The 6,540-nt window shown below is 35.4% G+C and overlaps 1 non-coding gene across 1 annotated transcript; it reads right to left on the bottom strand.

Annotated features, from left to right (window-relative positions):
- Positions 1–5,835: 5,835 nt before the first annotated feature.
- LOC140854889 (small nucleolar RNA R71) lies at positions 5,836–5,941 on the bottom strand. Its single transcript, XR_012137983.1, has one exon. It is a non-coding gene; the product is annotated as a small nucleolar RNA R71 (small nucleolar RNA).
- Between the last annotated feature and the right edge of the window lie 599 nt (positions 5,942–6,540).

A 6,540-nucleotide genomic window follows, 5' to 3' on the forward strand; every position in this document is an offset into this window, starting at 1 on the left:
AGACTTAGAACTTTACTAGCTCGCTCACCTTTTCTAGTAAAAGGTGATTTGGTCATTTTTTCAAGAAGATAGGACTCACAGGTTGAGAGTGATTCACAATCACTGACTTTAAAGATTTCCTCTTGTGTCAACCTGTTTATTCTGTTCTTATTAACATGACCTAACCTACAATGCCAAAGCTAGATATCAGAGACATCACTAATTCTAGGATATTTGTTGGATGTGTACATTATACTAACAGGTTGTGATAATATGTAAATATCATTGTTCAGTTATCCATTCATCACATTAACACCATTCATAATGATATTAAAATTATTTTTTTTATTAAAATTTTATAACCGTACATGGCCAAAAGACCTACAGAAATGATATTCAATAAGAAGGAAGGACAAAAGTCACATTCACTTAGAACAATTACATTAGACTTGAATACAAGCTTAATAGCCCCTAACGCTAGAACTAAAATTGATCTTCCATCTCCAACATTAAGGAATCTTTCACCTTCTTCAAATCTCCTACTAACCTGCAAATCCTGCAATAAATTGTAAATATTAAAAGGGCATCGGATTAGCCTAGCAATGGGAAGTAAGGAAACTAAGTAGCCTGGTGGAGGTAGTGGAATTATAAATTGAGAAATTACAAGATGTTATCATATAATTATCTTATCCAGCAACAACTTGCTTCTTTCTCGATCTGTTTGAATCCAGGGAGGCAATGTATTGAGGACAATTTCTTTTTCAGTGCCCCTACTTCTTGCAGTAGAAGCATTCTGTCTGACTCTGATCGGACTTAGGTTTCTTGGTCTGACTGGGCTTGAGTGCCCCAGCACTTTGCACCCTTTTCTTGTTCTTTTAGTTTTTCTTTTCTTTTTTAAAGGAACGACATCCAGAAGAAGATCCTCCCACAACATTCACTGACTCTTTTTGGAGCTGGTGATCTTCTTAAAGTTTTACAGTAACCCCAGCAAACCGTGGTAGTTAACTATAGGCTTTGTCATTCGAAATTGAGTAAAAAAAGGGAGGTAGGACTTGGGCAAAGAGTTTAGAATTGTATCTTTTTCCAACTGCTCATGCGGGAGAAAGTCGAGCTTGCTTAGGCACTCAATCATCTCGATCATGTGCAATACCTGATTAGTGACTAATGCTTCTTCCCTCATTCGAGCATTGAAGATGGCACAACTAGTCTTGTGCCTCTCAACGTCGTCGGGTGTGCCAAAATACTCATTCAATATTTGTAACATATTCTGTGGCTGAGCATTTTCGAAACGATGGCTAAACTCATCATTCATCACCATCAGCATAATATAATGAACCATAGTTCAATCGTTGAGCCACTTCTAATAAGTATCTCTGATCGTGCTATGCGTATTCGAAGTTGGCTCCTCAGGTGCTGGATTTGTCAATACATACAAGATCCATTCATGCTCTAGGACTATTTTGAGCTTTCGATACCAGCTATCAAAATTTGATCCCATCAATTTATCACTATCTAATAATGATCGGAGCGACAAGGTGGTGGCCATAACTGTAAAAAAAAAATCAGAACCTAATTAGTATATGAATTGATTAAGCCTAAAGATATGAATTTTAGTCTAAAGGTTCTTCCACTATTTTATTTGAATTGATAGCCTCTACCTTTAATTTGAAGAATTATACTAATTTCTTAGTGGGTACTAGAATCCACATGGACTACACATGGGCTCGAGTGTAGCTCAGCCAACCCTTGTATATCCATGTGTAGGTTCTTAACCAATTGTTTCACCAAATAATTTTTAGTATTCAATTTTGCCCTAGATACCTCTTCAGCAGGCATGTGGCACCTCCACTTAAGGTTTTGGTTAGTTCCAACTATTAACATACTAGAATTTAGTGTATCTAACAAACGAGTGATCAGGCCCGAGTGTGGCTCGGCCAAGCTGACCATCATTAGAAAGATACAACTAAAACAACATATTATAAATTATAATTCTGACAGCCAGATGAGCACCAGACATGTGGCATCTCCAATGATCATCTAAATCATTGGACTCATTATCATCCAACTTAATGGGAGGCTTTGATCTAGTTATCGCCATAACTATTTTATTTTAGGGACCTAATAATTTTAGAACATTTAATTAGTTGAATTGAGAGATGAGATGAGACTTGACTAGTTAATCTTAATCCTCCCACTGACTTTACCAAGTCAGATTTAAGAAGATTAAGCATAAGCTGGTCCAGCCAACCAGTCATGAATCCTCCTACTGGCTTCACGAAGTCAAAAAGAGGACTCAAGACAAGTTGAACTAGGGACACCTAAATCAGTCATACTGATTTCTTAGTTAGCATGGGTCAACTTCAATCATTAAGTGATTTAATCAAAATATGATTCACCATGTTGGCCAGGTAAATGAGATCGATGGAAGGGATATGCCATTAACTCGATATAAACTCAATCTATGCGAGTAGCTCCTAATTAATGACCATCAATCAAAGCTGCCATACTTACCTTAGACACCAACTGGTTAGTCATTTTCAATTTGATCAACTTATAGACTTGGATTCGACTATGGAGCTACGATCAAAGTCCATATTGGTCTCATCAAAGATATGAACTTGACCAACTATAACTATTGAAATTGATTAAGAGAAGAAATTGACCCAATCAGAATTAACTTTTAATTAGATTTGATCAATTACTAACATGGTCCATTATGAATGATTTCTAACCCTAGGTCTAACCTAGTTAAATGGACTTGACTCGAGCTAACCCATTAATCCATGAGTTATGAAATTAATGCCTTAGTTCTTTGATTCCCAAATCTAGATCGTTAAATTCTCAATTATGTTTTAGGCTAATATGGGTTCGGGTTCGGTGTTTGAAAATAGTTTTTAATTTTATAAAATATTTTTACAATCAATCATCTAATAATCAAAACTTTAATTTTAGATCTAATATATATTATTTTAGATCCAAAATAAAATTTTAAAATTTTTTTCGTTGTTCATCATCATGAAAAAGATCACGTAGTACCCCTACATGCCATAGGAGATCCCATCGAATGGATAAATAGGATAGTAAAATTCTGATTTCTTCTATGACCAGATGACTATGAGGATCTATCCAATCTAATTACTATACTACCTAGATTCAAAATAAAATATTTAGATCTAATCTAAATAATTAAAATAAGATTATACGTAAAAAAATTCATGTCATAAGAAATCTTGCTCTGATACTATATGAAGAAAAAATGGATAGTTCAAAGTATGTATTTTTAAAATTTTACTATAGAATAATAAAAGATTAAATATTTTAATCTTCTAAGTATGCTGATAAATATTTAATTTAAGTCATTTAAAGTAGAAAATTATAGTTAATTTCTTTTATTTATTAAGAATTTGATGTTTCTTTTTATATTTTATAGGAAAGGTGATCGTCGATATAAAGAGTCCGATTCATAGATCAAAAAGACTCAAGTTTGAAGAAAATTAGACTTAAAATAAAATTAAAATAAAAGAAGGATGCATACGGTATTATAGAAAATGAAGATACTATACAAGGAACCCATAAGGATATAGATATAATTGTAAAGAAACAAAAGTTTCTTTTTGGAATAAAAAAGTTTCTTTTTGAAGCATTAACGTGTGCGTAAGCACGCAGAAGGCTCACGCGGGCATGATGCAGAAGCAACGCGGGCGCGAGGCAGGCAGGTTCGTGGGGAATTTGATGCTGTGGACACAGTGACGAACAAATGCTTATTAAAAGAAAAAAAATATGATATTTGGAAATACTTCAAGAGGAAAAATTTGTATTTTTTTATCTGTTTGTAATCTTTCCATCTCATCCATCCATCTTTTAGTCCTTAGTATTTTTTTTAGTCCCACATCGAAAAATCATGTAAAACTTCTCCCTCCTAACACCTATAAAAAGGCTTTTGTACTCCCATTGGAGGGGGAGCCCAGAAATTCTTCTAGAGCCTTGCATAGAGGAATAGAAAGGGACTACTTCATGAGCAGCTAGGCTAGCAGTCTCGAAAGTGGAGAAAAAATTTTGTAACGACATAGAGATGGTTTATTGTTCTAAACTTTCTTGTATTTCTTTATATGCATAAAGATTATGCTTTTTATTTAAATCATCATGTGTTCTTTATTTGCTCTCTTTCATATACTTTTATTTATGCTTTCCTGTTAGATTAATATTATGAATACTTTTACTTTTCGAAGACGCACCGTGATCTACGGGTACGGAATGTGTCGAGAAAAGAAGAGTTGTTTATATAGTACTTTCTGGAGACATACCGTAATCTATGGATACGGAATGTGCTGAAAAAAGATAGGTATTTTTTTTAAGATTAATCGCATCTATTTAATTAAAAAAGAGATACAACTCTGCTAGTGCAAATTAATTCAAAACTCCCGAGCTCTTTATTTTTTAATTACATCAATTTTAAGATAATTTATTTTCTAAATCAAAACAATGCTTCTTTCTTTTATTTTGTAATCTCAACTTAGTCCAAGGTCCCTGAGGATACGATCTTGACTCATCCTACCTACATAGTGAGTAGAGTTATTTTTGGTGCTATCAATGACTACGCATCAAATTTTGGCACCGTTGCCGGGGATCTTGGCATGGTTGAATTAAAAAAAAAAAGCCACTGACATTTCATAACACTTAACTAAAATAGCGTAACCTCAAATATAAAAATTTCTAACTTGATTGGACACCTTGTTTCTTTGCATCTCATCTCCATAATTAATCTTAAGGGCAATTACCCATTAATCAGATAAGGTGGAGATTTGACCACCCTTCCTTGGCCCACAAATCACTCCCTTGCATTTGCATAACCTAGACCTTAATCTAAAATTAATTAGACGTTGACCCCTAAGGATTTCAAGCTCATTAGGACAAGTGACCCTGAGAGTTGAACCGGGTTAGACTTGGTCAGCTAGCTGGTGTCTAGGCAAGTGGTTTGCGAGATGACTGGGCCAGAAGGAAGGTGGTTTTTAATTGGTTCAGTTCGCTGACCTGGCCAATTTAATTGGTGTCTAAGGAAAGAAACGGGGGGACTCCCACCAACCTTACACTTACCTGGCTAGTTGGTTGGTCAAGCTCCAACTTGGAGGGCTTGAAGGCTAACTACAGTTAGGAGCTGTCTAGAACTAGGATAACTTTAGGATAGAGAGTCCATTGCGTGCTAACTTGATTGTAATTAAAATCTAACCATAACTAATTCTTCTATTAGTTTTAGGACTTCTTAGGATCTCTTCTTTAAAACTCTTTTCTCCCTTCTCTTCTCCTCTTAATAAAAAAAATAAAAAAAATAAAAAAAAATTCCTTAACAGACTAGGATAGTCCTACATTGACCTTTTAGTTGCATGTTTGGTCGACGATCACTAAAACCCGACTTGCAACCATTAGACGAAGAATTAGAAAAGACTCTTAGGACTATCCGAGTTAGAAACATGGCTGCACCTGGTGAGGCTAATCCTCCATGCTCATTAAGAGAATACTTCACTCCATCCTCGTATACCTACTCTCCATGCATTCAAGCACCTCCAGTAGAAGCTACCCAATATGAGATTAAGTCTAGCATTATTCAAATGTTGCCATTGTTCTATGGACTTAGTAACGAGGACCCATACAAACACTTGGATGAATTTTTTGAAATTTGTACCACAGTAAAAATCCAAAACTTCTTAGATGATGCCCTTAGGTTGAAACTGTTCCCTTTCTCACTTAAGGACAAAGCCAAACATTGGTTAAACTCCTTAGACTCTATAACCATTTCAACTTGGGATCATCTTCAGAGAGAATTTCTCAAGAAATACTTTTCAATTGGAAAAATAAATCAAATTAGAAAAGCTATCATCAGTTTTTCCCAATTAGAGGGTGAACTTTTTCATGAGACATGGGAAAGGTTAAGGGATCTCATTCATAAATGTCCACACCATGCTGTCCCTAAATGGTAACTTTGTCAGTATTTTTATGATGGTCTATCGGAGAAACACCGACAAATGGTTGATACATCATGTGGTGGGATATTCATGCTAAAGAGTGAGGATGAAGCCTGGCAGCTCTTTGAAACACTTAGTGAGAATTTCCTACATCATATGTCTGCCACCTCTAGAGAACAACCTATGCTTCAACAAAAAAGAAGTAGAATTTATCAAATTGAAAATGCCATGGATTTCTATAGTAAGGTAGATGAACTGTCCCAAAAATTAGACCGTCTTCTAAATACTGGACAATCCCCAATTTTACCTAACCCAATCCAAGAAGTTTGTGCATTGTGTGCAAGTTTGAACCATTTTGTTAGTGAATGCCCAGCCACACCTCAATTTTCTGAGTTTGTGCATGAGCAAGTTCAGCAACCTCAAGTCCAACAAGCTCGCAGACCAGGAAACGATTCATATTCGAGCACTTATAACCCCGGTTGGAGAAACCATCCAAATTTTTTCTGGAGACCACAACCAATGGTTGGCCCTGCCGCACCTCGACCTCAATATCAGGACCCAACATATAGGGATGGACCATACCATCAATTTCAAAATGCTT

This window comes from Elaeis guineensis, chromosome 1 (assembly GCF_000442705.2).
Source record: "Elaeis guineensis isolate ETL-2024a chromosome 1, EG11, whole genome shotgun sequence".
NCBI lineage: Eukaryota > Viridiplantae > Streptophyta > Magnoliopsida > Arecales > Arecaceae > Elaeis > Elaeis guineensis.